This window comes from Oreochromis niloticus, linkage group LG14, assembly GCF_001858045.2.
Source record: "Oreochromis niloticus isolate F11D_XX linkage group LG14, O_niloticus_UMD_NMBU, whole genome shotgun sequence".
NCBI lineage: Eukaryota > Metazoa > Chordata > Actinopteri > Cichliformes > Cichlidae > Oreochromis > Oreochromis niloticus.
In genome coordinates, this window is record NC_031979.2 from 28,959,859 (window position 1) to 28,973,296 (window position 13,438).

Here is a 13,438-nt window from a genome sequence, read left to right on the forward strand (position 1 = left end):
TGCATGAGAGGCACAGGGACTATTCATCAAAATATGGTGCTGACATGGCACAGCATGATAAACCACACCTAATGAGATTTGCAGGTGTATGTACACAAGAAACAAATCCCCTTAATGGTATTGATGACCACTGCACATGTACTGTAAATGTGTTACTTTTCACTCATTCACTGTAACCTGTTCCGATACAGTAGGTTTTATCAGTTTATGCACATTTCACCAAATCAGAAATGGACTGCTATGAACTGAAGCTCATTGTTCATTAAAGTGTGATTCCCATGCTCTTTTGTTTGGGTCACTATTATTGTACCGGTTACTGTACATATGAGTCAAGTCTTTTATAGATATATATAGCACATGGTGCACTAATCCTTAACTCTGGAATTTGAAGCTAAGAAAAAATGTAGTCAATGAACCGCTAAAGCAGTTATTTTATTATTGAGCAGGAAAAAGCACAGAACAAATAGCAAACCTTATAAGAATCATACTATTTGACCTACTCTGGCCATTTCCAGGTGTGACAAAATATTCAGAGAAAGTGCTAAAAGAAAAGAAAATATGATTTCTTTAAATAGTGAGGAATAAATTTCAGATATAAATGACATCTACAGTCAATATTTCATGCAAAAAGGCATTTCTATCTATTTTATTTCTAACTGCTGAAGCTATAGCAGTCTGAGTTAACAAACCCTGTGGATATTTTTGTCCCAGTGGTGGTTAATTGTTATTGCTGTGTTCTAAAAAACAAACCTGCATGTGACTATCATCTTCTGTTGCTGCAAGGCAAAGGAACACGGAAGAAACAAAGGTACCGATTTAATCCTAAAAATACCTTAATGTTGGAAAATATCCAGTTTTATTTGGCTAACTTTCAGCAATATTCCACTCACGCTCAGCTAAGATGAGGCTGTGAAGGGCATCGGATGCATTTCAGAAGTAGGGTCAGTGGCAAATAGAAATGGTCATTAATACTGGAGAGGCCAGGGTTTATAATGGAACTGCTAACCCTGTGGTTAAGGACTAAGAGCTTTCTGATCAAAGTCACCAAGATAATATTGCTTGTCAGTATTTGAAATTCTGGGTTCTCTTCAAACTGGGGACAAATGGTGACCAGATATCTAAAACAGCGTTTGCATATCAGCAGTGTTTATTTGTAAGAAAGATGGTAAAGAAGCACGTTGGTAGAATATTTAGCAATAAACTTTATTCTGGATAGAAAATAACAAGAAAACGTCAAATTTAAATATTAACTATTAAATTGACTGCCTCTTAAATGGCACCTTTCTACTCTACCTGAGTACTCAAAGTGCTTTATACAACATGCCATTCATACAAGCACTATTTTCTCTGCTCAAATGCTTTCTATCTAACATTCACACACATTCAGATGCCAATAAATGCACTGGTGTTAGTACTTTGGCCAAGGTTACTTGACATGCAGACTAGAGCAGCCAGAGATCGAACCATCAACCATAATGTTTTTGTGTTAATGTTTTTGTGCTTTATGTCATCTAATCTCTACGAATGGATGAAATTATGGTAGTTGGCATGAAGTGATCCATGAGCTAAAAAGTGTGGAATGGGGCATCTTTATGGTTAGTGAGATTTCCCAAACTATATCACGTGATGAACAAGTGTTGAAGAGAAAATGTGAACAGAAAACTAATTTCTGCTATACACTCAAACCAGTAATTTACAAGAAGTCTTTGCAATTTAGTCTTTCAAATAGTTTTTGCAAAATGATACCATGCATTTATGTCACAGTTTAACTTTATGTTTTGCATTTATTGTATTTGTTTATGTCATACCAGTTGGGCTGATGCTTTGAAATCTTGAAGTCTTTTGGCTTTTTATTACACTATCTTTAAACATAGGCATAAAACTGATGCGTCACAATAAACAAACATTGGCAAATAACTGCCATTAGTAATCGTCAGCTTATTTGTTTGCTGTTTTGCTGATTGCACTCGACAACGGCAGTTTCAGCCTTTTCAGCCAATACATCCCTGATGCTGTCCCTCGGTGCTTTTGCTTCCCAAGCTGCTTTACTGTTGGTTAGTGTGCAGTTAGTATCAGAAGTAGAAGATGAAAGAAAAAAAAGATTAAGCAATGAAAAGTAGAAGTCCCAGTCAGAGGTAAAATGAAGTTCATTCTTATAACCAGAGGTCTCCACTTAGTTTTCCCGAAAGTTATTTGCCAGTCCTGTATTTAAACATTTCACCTGAGAATTTCCAGGTTCAAGGATGGTTCACATGAGTTTTGTGTCTTATTAATTCATCAAGAAATACTTGCAAGTTGAGAAAAAAACATATGCCTTTGTTCCTTAATGTTCAATAATATTTTACCCGCAGGTCGTGATTCCTGTTGAGTTTAAGTGCTTGGGTCATGTGGATATGTCACAATAGGAAACCACAGGTTTTGATTGGCATTGCCTTAGTTTTGTAGGCTTTCAGAAATCAATTTGTGGGCAGCGACTGTTCTGCTGATGGTTCCCGTCTTTTGTTGGAGTTGGTCACTGAGCCAGCAGCAATGCTGCTTGTCAGTGCCTGATTAATTGGCTTGAATCCATTCAGCAGTCATTGAGTCAGATAAAAAGAGACAATAAAGGCCTTTCATTCCTCCTGAACTGAATTTGTAGTGAACACAGTCGAAGGCACTGAAACAAGTCTAGCGAAACATGTGCATTCCCTTTGATGGAAGCAGGTTTAATAATGAGTCCTGAGCAATAGTCATTGATTGGACTGTGATGCATCCTTATGTGTGTGTTTGTAGTTTCCAGGAGGTAGGGCTCAAATAAATCTTCTTTTATCTCCAATTTGTCCATTCATTAATCAAATGGAACACTGTGATGAGTTGAATTATGAATCCAGCTTCCCACTTGATGGAGGGTTGAGGGGGCCATCTCAATGCCATTCCCAAACCAAAGACCTCTGATGCTGACTTGTCACAACCATCTCCTTACTGGTAATTGGGTATTTATCAGATTGCCTGCAAGAGGAAGATGCAGTGTTTATCTGACACAATTATCAACAATAATGGGGGGAGCTAGCCTGCTAGTCCTCAAGGAAACTGGTAGTATGGTATGGATTCAGATGGCCAGGAGTAGTGAATGCAACAACTAGGACTTTATCTGACATTTAGGCAAGAAATGACTGTCATATGGAAACAACTGTGCAAATACAACACATAATTCTTAGAGTCTGCTGTGACACTGAAGGAATAAAGTAATGAAAACACATTTTGGTGCAGCCCCAATGTTGAGATCTAACAGGCAGACTTTTCAGTGACCTATCTAATTCAGAAGCCAGGAAATAAAAGAGGTGCAAGACTAAATCGATGCAGCTGTGAGGAAAAGAATGACATAAAAGCTTCCATGATAAGTGGCAAATACATGGTCCATTTAGTGTGTTATTAAAAGACATGCAAGTCTGGAAGAATTAAGTAATATGAAACCAAAGTTTTTCATAGCAGTGCCAAATTCACTTTCATTGCAACATACATATGTTGAATTCCACTGATTGTTGTGGAATGGTAATGTTAATCATCATTATAAAGGATCTGATGCTTGTAGAGACTCAGTCACTGCTGTGGTGCCTTGAAATATTTGATAAAGCATGTCCATCATATTTTTGTTGAAGCATATCCAATTCAAGGAGAATGTCATGCCTGGAAAAAAGGCTGCAAAGAGAAAATCATACTGCCTCGCAGTGCAGGTAGGGAAGTCTGAAAGACCAAGAAACGAAGCAGTCAAGGCTGCCTGGCCTGCTGGATGTAATCAAACAAGGGTGACCAGGTTGTTCCACAGATGGCTGATCTGGAGAATCCTCCGATTTATTTCCATGCCACAGATGGTCCTTGTCACTATGTGCAGGTGATTTCAGTATGGCAGCATTGTCTCTCCCTCTTTCTCTCTCTCTCTCTCTCTCTCAGACACACACACCACTAAACTCTGACATTTTGTCTCCCGCGTCTGAAATCAATTTGACACCGACTTCTGTTGTGTTGTGAACAAAATAAGATGCTAGGTCAGAGTTTTGCAACAAAGAAAGTTGATTTGTAGCCTTCTCAGCATTGTTAGCAAGACTCTCTTCTGACAATGAATTTGAATGACACTGAATTACAACGTGAAGGAACTCATTAAATGATTGTAAGTCATTTGGATGTTGCATTGCATTGTGTATTACGATACTTGAAAGTAAGAAGTAGGAAATTTTATGCATTGCACAACTTTTTTTTCCTTTTCAGTTGGTATTTACAGGTATGAGAGGAATCCCAGCTATATAACCACTGTTTAACTATTTTTAATCTGTTTTTTCAGTTGGACCTCAAGTGATGCCAGGACAGTGAGCATCATTATGCGTGGCACATGGTCAGGGGCCACGCCCCTCTTCATTATGGTCCTGCTCAGGCTGGCTTGGGGTCAAGAGGTTCCTTTAATCCCAGGTAAGACATGACATGTTTCTCAGCACGTGCTTGTCAGCTCATCAGTGATCAAGACTTCATGGTCTGCCTCCATCATCATGGTTTGTCTGTGTCTGTCTGTCAGTCAACGGCTGTCTGACTTATTGTATGCTTGACACCACTCTACTGTTGACATGGGACTTAAATTCTGAGTCATTTGGAGCTAAGATAACTTCTTTTTTTGGCACAAAGTAATTTTCTTGGTGACATTTTTTACAACAAGTAAAAGCGTTTGCAGCTCTGAACCTCAAGTTAATTCCACAACTGTTCCTGATTGACTGAAAGGTATTTGTACCTGTGGAATATTGAGAAAATCCCCTGATTTTCCAAATAACAAAATAAAGAAAAGAAGTACACTACATCGTAATCAGCCCTCCGTGGCTTGAACACACTAATATTCAGAAAATTTTAATTTTGCACTGCTATGAACTTACTTTTGCTTGTCAGCATGAAAATAATTTACAACTTACCCACCTCTTCCCTCTTCTTGGGTTTGTAAAACAATACAATACAGAACGGAAGGGTTACAAAGACAGGTCCACCAGATGGACAAAGATGCACAGAAAACTTAGATGGACAGATATAGAGATTCTAAAGTTATGCTAATAAGATGATCTTGTTTTAAACAAATTTTCTTGAACTTGTTTGGGAATTTGATGTACAAGTAAAGTAGAATCATAGGAATTAAAGAAAAACCAACTGTGGTGGGGGCTGCACATCCAGCCACCATTCAATTATGTTAATTAAATGTGTCCAAAGTATACTGTAAATGTTACTAAAACGTTATCCTTCTGCTGATCATTATTATCAACTTCTTTAGGAGTCCTCTACATGTTTGATGACGTTATTTTGAAGATCCCTGACCCCATATATGTACATATATTGAATACATGCACTATATGGACAAAAGTACTAGACCACCAACATGTTACATTTGCAGGATTTTCTTGCATGGAAATTGATGCCGCAAAGCTGCATGGGTAGATGGATAGATGCTTGAATTTATATAATTGTGGCAATGAGACTGAAAGCACATGAATTCAAGTATTAGGAGTTGTTTTTGTAGCTTTGGAGGTGAACTTTTTCAAGTCTTAGTTTGACTGTTTTGACTGAGTAAGTGAATTACTCTGTAGTTTCTGGTAAAAAGTTCAAGTTCACAAGGTCACCAAAGGATTTCACATCCTTTGAAAATTGCAAGTTATTAAAAATTGATTTTTTTACAGTGGGAAATAGATTGAAATAACCCAAAAGATTGCTAGAAGAATACTTCACTGGCTTCTGTCATCAATATCTGAAAGTTCGTCTGTTGACTTTTACAGATTTCTTTTCTTCTATCTATGAGATAAATAATCTAAATTGTTCCATGTCTTGTATGCTTTAAGACTTTAAGATATGGTGGTTTTTACATGACTGATTTTCTAACCTGTGACATTTTATTGAAATGTCTCCCTGTTTGAGATAAGTGAACCACCCACACTATGTGCTTTTGTCACCGCAATTGACAGTCATTTCAGTTCCACCACGCTGATTTCTCTTTTTTCCACCCAGCTCTCATCCAGCAAGACAACAGGCCCTTCCAGTCCTGCTTAGCAGAGCATTTCACATTCACTGCTTGCTGTTACCTTCTCATTCTGGCTACTCTGCTTCTTTCTATTGCCTTTCACCTCTCATTCATTTTCTTTAACCATGCTCACGCCACCACCTTCTTCTCTTTGTATTTTCTTTCGCCAGCACTATCTAGGAAGCAATTTACTTGTCAAGCAGAGGGCAGTATGCAGCTCCCTGGTCTCCGATGTAATGGTGTGCATGTGTGTGCGTGTCTGTGTGTGTGTGTGTGTGTGTGTGCATGAGGGATTGCTACCTTGGCAGAAATGCTTTCAATCACACTCTTGGAGCACGATCTCTGACTGGCAGCAGTAAGAGCTATATTAAGATTGAATCGAAACACTTTTGCTTAACAATCTGATGGCATCAGAGTGCTATAACCAATGGCTTTTTCTTATCTCTATTGCTTATCACTGAAGAGATGCAAGGTGATACCCACAAGAATTCTAAGTGGCGGGTGACGTATCTGTAAGTCGAAATGGTGTCAAGAACAAAGATATGAAAAAAGACATTCTTTCTTATGTAAGGCACCTGTTGTTCACCTTAACCTAAGATCTAAGTCATGGGTTGTACCTTCTGTACATGTGTCAGCAAAGAAAGGCAACTATCAGTAATATCTAGATGTAGGAAAGCTGAATTCCACCAGGACCGTGTTTCTCAATGAGAGAGAAATGTCAAAGCGCCACTTTATTTTTTTCATCTTTACATACTTCATGACTGACAGCGCTCTTATTTTCCTTGCTTTAAAGTAAATATCAGCTGCTCCTGAAAGCAGTGACTCCCTGTTTCCTTTATTTAGGGCACTTTCATCATTTGGGTTTTCCGAGCTTCTTTGTTAACCATCTCTGATTCATGAGTAATGCACCATTATTATGTGTACTGTCTAACTTCGGCGGAAAAAATAGGACACCATATTAGCACATAAAAAATTTTGTTTGCTCTAAAAGATTCTACAGCTAGTAATTTGCACTCGGTGACATTGTTCAGGGCCAGTGCAGGACGAAGTACTCTTTGTAACACTGTGGATGGGGATATCACGGTGGTGGGTGTCAGTGTATCTCACGTTCCCAGATCTCGACTGTTTCAGACTGCATAGCATGAACAGCTTGTTAGCATGATCTTCAGTCCTCCATCTGTGTTCTGAGAGGCTGCATTCAGTTGGAGGACTGAGTGTAGGGCACTCATGTTTTGAAAATGTTCAAAGACTGATACAGTTAATGCATAAATTAATTTTTTTAAATGAAAAAAGTTACATTTGACTGGCATACAACAGAAAGTCGACTTATATAAACATCCTGTAATCTTTACTGTACTGTAGCTGCCATCCACAGATGTTTCAGAGAGCAAAAATTCACACGTTCAGTTGTTGCTGAACATGATCTGGAGTATTTTGTAGTAATAATGAGCTTGTCTGTGTCTGGTGAAAGGGTTGGACGATAATTTTAGTAACCTCACAGTTGGCCATTGTAAAAGGTATGATATAACCATACAAGCAAGTATATTTGTACCAAATATGGCTTCAGACATTGATGCAGGTTTTTTTTCTTTTATTATTTAATATTACCTACAGAATACAATTTTACAGCTACAGCTTTGACATCCCCATGTTAAAAGGCCAAATCCATTTCCAGGGTATCTAATGTATCAACTGATTAAAGTTACAGTTTTGGTTGATCAGGCAACCATATGTCGTAAAGTTATTGCACAGGCAAGGGTTTGAATCCAGTGCCATCCATTTACTGCAGATGCAGATACAGGCTTTTCTCTGTTTTATCGGCAGTTTGACTTTAAATTTCTTCTTTGTATTGATTTTTTAACATTATACTGTAGGAAACATTCAATATATAGTATGTGTGGCTCTGCATATCCCATAAAGGAGAATTTTCTTTTCTTCATACAACGGTTTTTGGTGAATCTGCTCTTTGATGTGATTCTCTAGACAAATGAAATCCATAACAAAAGATATTACATCTGTTACACTCAAAGTGCAATAGATACTGATTCAATTTACTCATCCATTGTGTGACCAGAAACAAACTTTCCTGCAGAGACCTTCTATTTTTTTCTTAAAACATTCAGGTTCCCAAAGCTTTTCTACTAAAAATTGAAACACTAAGCAATGTTCATGGTTAAACCGCACCACCACATAGTGTGAGTGGTTTCTGTCAGGTGAGAGAGCCAGACCCTGTGCTGTACTGTGGGTCCCACTCTTTCCCTTTACATTCAATATTCAGCTTGCACACCACCCCGAGGGTGATTAAATATGTGGTTAATACAGCACCATGAGAGTACTGAATTACACAGGAGCCATGCTGACCTTTTTAAATTACAGAACCAATTGTGCGAGACGGCAGAGGAAGTTTATAACAGGTACTGCCAAGATGAAGCCTGGAGGAGAATGGATCTGCTGCCACTGTCCTGCTGACGCGCTCCTTATTAGTGTTCTGCGCTATAAGCACCCTATTTGACACTCATTCTTTCCTTCCTTTCTCTCACTCTGGATCTCATTTGACTGCAGTTTTTGGTCGCTTTGTTTCTGTATCTTGTTTACTACTAGAGCATCCGCGTAGATGAGCTGAAACAGCCGTCCTGCACACACAAACTAATTTGACATTTCATTTCACCGTTGATGAGACATGTATCACTCTTGACGCACAGAGTAGCCTCACTCCATAAATCTTGATCACTGGCCTTTTTCTCCGATGCATCCTAGTCAGCATATTGGCTTTGCAGATATTTGAAGGTCGTTTCTGATGTCTGATTTAATTTGAGGCTAACGCCAAAAAAATGAAGCCGCCAGTTTCAGCATCAGTCACGTGACTTCTTGGAGTCACAGCCATTTTTCAGGGATGACTGTGCTCATCTTCAATCCCCATCAAAAGAACTCTAAACCTGACTGGCAGCGATACAACAATCTCTGCTTGGCAAAGGGCAGGAAAAGCTTTTTAGCAATGAAAAAGTCACAATAAAATACCCAGACATTAAAAACCAGGTTTGTTTCTCTCCTAGCTAACTTTCAAGAGTAATTCCTGATTGCTTTTCACAGCACATTGCAAAATGCTCAGTAATTGTATTTAGATGAAAAATCCTCATTTCACCACCACTGTTTCATTCTTCTTTCTTGAGAGAGTATGGCGTTATTAGAGGAAGAGGAAGGATTGAACGCTTGGCATTTAATATAATGAAATTCTTGTGATAGAATGTTTTTTAGAACAATACAGTTTAGTGACACTATTCATTCCATTAAGACATATTAAAAAGCTTTGTCAAAGACACCAATGCTCCTTTTTCCCTCTGAACTCTGTCCATACTTATTTCACAAAGCAAACCGATCCCAGTCTTGTCATCTGAAATTGTGGTGCTGTGGTTATAGCGCTCCATGCGTTATTTTCCTTTACACTTTCTCCCCCATTGTTTTTTGTCTTTAGTGCATTCGCATTCATGTGTTTTTAATCTGTTGCAACATTAAGAATGATACATGGCAATAATTGTGTTCAGAAAAACAAAGTCTTTGCTTTTATGCTTCTTGGGGAGTAAAAATTGAACCAAATGTATCTGATGTTATTATTGATTGTCTTATTGAGAGGATTTTAAATCATATATTGTTGATGGAGTTTTTTTTTCTGTTTTTCATGTAAATCTACCTTTTTTTGCACTTCTGTGTAAGAGCCTCCAGTGTTCCATTAGGAAACGGCGGCAATCTGTCTGCCATCTTTGTTTTTGCAAAACAGCATCTTTGGTCACAGATAACCATATTGTTGGGAGCATCTGACACATTTCCTCTGTCCTGGGGCACAGAGCCCTGTGCTTATCATCTCCCTGCCTCTCACTTCATTCGGCCACCATTTAATTACAGAGCAGGGCAGAAGCCAGTGTTTCCTCATCACACTTCCTCCACCCTCAGGCCATCATTTAATGATGAAAAATCTGCTGTGGGAGATTTGGGCATTTGTTTTATTATCATTCTTTTCTCTTTTTGCCATCGAGCTGTGTGTCTGTGAATGAAAGGAGGGTGTTTTTGTACACAACCAGCATATTTTTGGCAATATATTTTGCTCGCAGGCTTGAAATTTGATATTCTGAGCTTAGAAGTAGTGCTCTCTGTATTTCACACCTTCTGCTATAGCTTCTCACGTATGAAGTGTGACTTTATCTTGAACCTCAGCTCCCTACCATTAAGAATGGGTCTGTAACAAAGTTAGTCCAATGGGAAGGTAAGATTTAGCTCAGGTCACACTTCCTCTAAGGCAACAAAAGATAAAATACCACAGAGGCACAGAGGTGAACAATGATGAGACTACAAAAAACTTTAATATCAAATGCTTTGTCAAGTGTGTGCAAGCCATTTCCGGCACTTTAAGCAAGATAAACAGAAATGGCTGAAGCTGTAATGTCATCATAAAATATGCTGACTAATTATAACCATTACCACCCACGCATACATCAGCAACCCCACAGGCATTTTAACTAAATGTTGGGAAACCTTGTTTAAGGCATTTGTTAATCTAATTTTGAACATCCTTCAAGCAGCACTATGTGTTTCACTTGAATATTCATACAGTATGACTCAGCTTGTGGCTTAATGATTTCATTCAGAAACATTCCAGTGGACACATTTGAGAGAGAAAAAATCATATTCCTTTCTGTTCTTTATTAGGCTCCTATAGGAGTTTTAAATAAAATATAATTGGCACTATAGTACCAGATGGTACAATAACAGTGTAGCTGCACATATTTTTCACATGCAGCTCCTTCATACATTATTTCTCCCCTGTTGCGAATGTGTGTACACTTGTATGCATGCGTGATATGATGTGCTGTGCATACGGCAGACTTTATTGATTTCCGCAGAGACATGACACAGGCACCTTTGTATCTTTTCACCTCATACCTCAAGTCTGACCCTCTCTCACACACCTGCACACACACATACATGCATAGATACATACATGCACAACCCCGCTGCTATCCCCCCCGCCCCCCTGATTCTCCGAGCTGAAACATCCCTCTCATGGGGTTTGTGCTGTGGGGCTACGGGAGAGTGTCATCTCACAAATGAATTTCTCCTCACATCCCTCTCTCCATTAAAGAACCTGTTTGTGCTCCTACAGCAGCACGCAGCACTCCCCTGCAGCTGTTTGTGCTCTCAGACACAAGTACTTGTTCTTTATATACCTGTGTTGTTTGTGCTCTGGCTACCTGCATCTCATGCACACAGCAGTGAGACTCTTTCTTGCCATATTGCATTTCTCATGTGCTTTTATTCTTGTGTCCTTCTCATTATTTTACTAGTTTTTGCCCTCAAGGTTGTTGAATTTGTAAAGAATTTGTTAAGTCAGTGTGAAGGTGGTCTTTAAGTGTAATGTCCTGATCAAGAAAGCAGACAAACTACAAATGGCAATGATATCACAAGCTTCCTTGTTTCCTAATGTAGTCATAGCTTTATGATTTTGGTTTAGATTACATTGAATGTCCAGCTTATTGAAAATTCCTCTTGGCTTTTTTTGCTTTTTTCTTTTGGATCTAGCATAGTTGCATGCAGTAATAACAGGATATTAATGTTTTCAAGGGCAGTAAAATATAACACTGCCACAACAGGAAAACATTGTCATTTCTCACTCACACAGGAGTCATGTCATTCTAGTTTCACTTTTGATGAGGAGCTCAATAGGCATCCGTCTCTACAAACTGTTGATTTGGATTCTGAACTCAGTTGTGGAGATTGGGTGTATTGAAGGACTGGCAGACAAATTGAGCAACACCCATGATTGGAAATCCATGTGCCTGCCTACGTGCTTTTTGGGACAATGAGCATCTTATTTGTCCCTGCAGAAATCACATGCAGGGATTTCCAGGCATATTTGTTGATTTTTCACTTTATGGAAAAGGCAATTTTGATTCATCAATGTATGTTTATGTTCCACATGCACTCCTTGTATATGTTCATCTGTGCATCTGTCAGGGGGTGGGTGAGTTGGAAAAGTATGAAAATGTTTTGGTTTCGGGGGAAAGAACAGTTGGATGCAAATCCTCCCTCAAAGTCGCTGCTCTGTCTTAATTGATGTTCCATTGAATTTGAGCTTTAAAGCCTCTGCAGTACCACTGGGTATTCTGTGCATGTAGCCTGAATGGCCTTTGTAAAGTACTGAATTGTGAGCTCAATTTCCTATGCACGCTCATCGTTTCCCTTTCCCATTTGAGACAAGATATTGGAGATGATCCCCCTATTCTGGCAAGTGGCCATTTTAAATGGAAGCTATTTCAGCTCTTTCATTTGTCAATCAGGCTGAAGAGTGAGTCTCTGACGGTGGCTCAATGTGAGGCTGTAATTGTCGGCGTCCCCTTCTGCCCAATGCGCAGCCCGGTGCTTTGCATGTGAAAAGATCCTGAAAGAAGACGTGAGCGCTGAATTAATACTCAAACTGCCTTTTGTCTCCATCACTTTAGCTTCTGCCGCCATGAGGCACAATGGCACAGACATGCGGACAATCGATGAGGAAAAAGCGAGCAGGATGAAGGCTTCCTGTCTCCATTTTTAAGGCTCTTTCTGAGTGAAAATTGCAATATTTAGGGATTTGGATCCACCTGTAGAAGCTGCCCTCACTGCCTATATATAATGGAGTAGCACAATGATTTTGCTGATTTTAATAGACTTTTATTTAAAAAAGTTTTAAAAAAAGATCACAACTTGTTGGAAATGCTTGAGCTGAAAAACGATGTACATTTAAAATAATTAAAAAACACTCCTGATGTGTGGACAGTGTTATATATTTTTCTTTTTAGAAATAAAATTTCCACCCACATAAATCAACCACAGCTGATCCATTATTTCAGTATGTAAAAAGAATGTGTTATACAGTCATTTTTAATAGTATTCTAACAAAAATATAATGTGTCTAGTGTATTTGCTCATATCGAGTCCAACATTGAAGACATAACTGGATGTTATGTATCATGGCTAAGAGTGGAAAAGAAAGGCAATGGCTTGCTTGGAAGCATTTCCAAATGCAAACAGCACATATCGTCTGTAACAGTAGACTTTGTAATTGAATTTTCCATAATGATGCTAAAAGCTAATTTAATTAGAAGGTGTACATTTCCCAAGAAGTAAGCATATTTTATATATTTAATTCATTTATAGCAAAAATTCAGTTATTAGTGTGACAAACGGTATTTGGTATTTTTCTATTGATATATGCTAAGCTGTAAAAACTTCACAACATTAAGGAGTTAAGGTGCAACTTGTCTTTATGGTTCTGTTTTGTGATTTTAGGAGGCCAGCTGCACGCCATGAATACACCCGTTACACAATATGGTAACCTTATTCCTCTATCACATTTTTAGGTTGTCAAGTCATTATGAGTGTAAGCTC

At 38.5% G+C, this 13,438-nt stretch overlaps 1 long non-coding RNA gene across 4 annotated transcripts in view; it reads left to right on the forward strand.

Annotated features, from left to right (window-relative positions):
• LOC102081077 (roundabout homolog 1) overlaps positions 1-13,438 on the forward strand; it is a 221,376-nt gene that overhangs the window by 20,676 nt on the left and 187,262 nt on the right. For all 4 annotated transcript variants that reach the window (XR_002056403.2, XR_003213826.1, XR_003213825.1 and 1 more), the window contains exon 2: positions 4,319-4,443. This is a non-coding gene — a long non-coding RNA (roundabout homolog 1). The remainder of the gene's footprint in view (positions 1-4,318; positions 4,444-13,438) is intronic.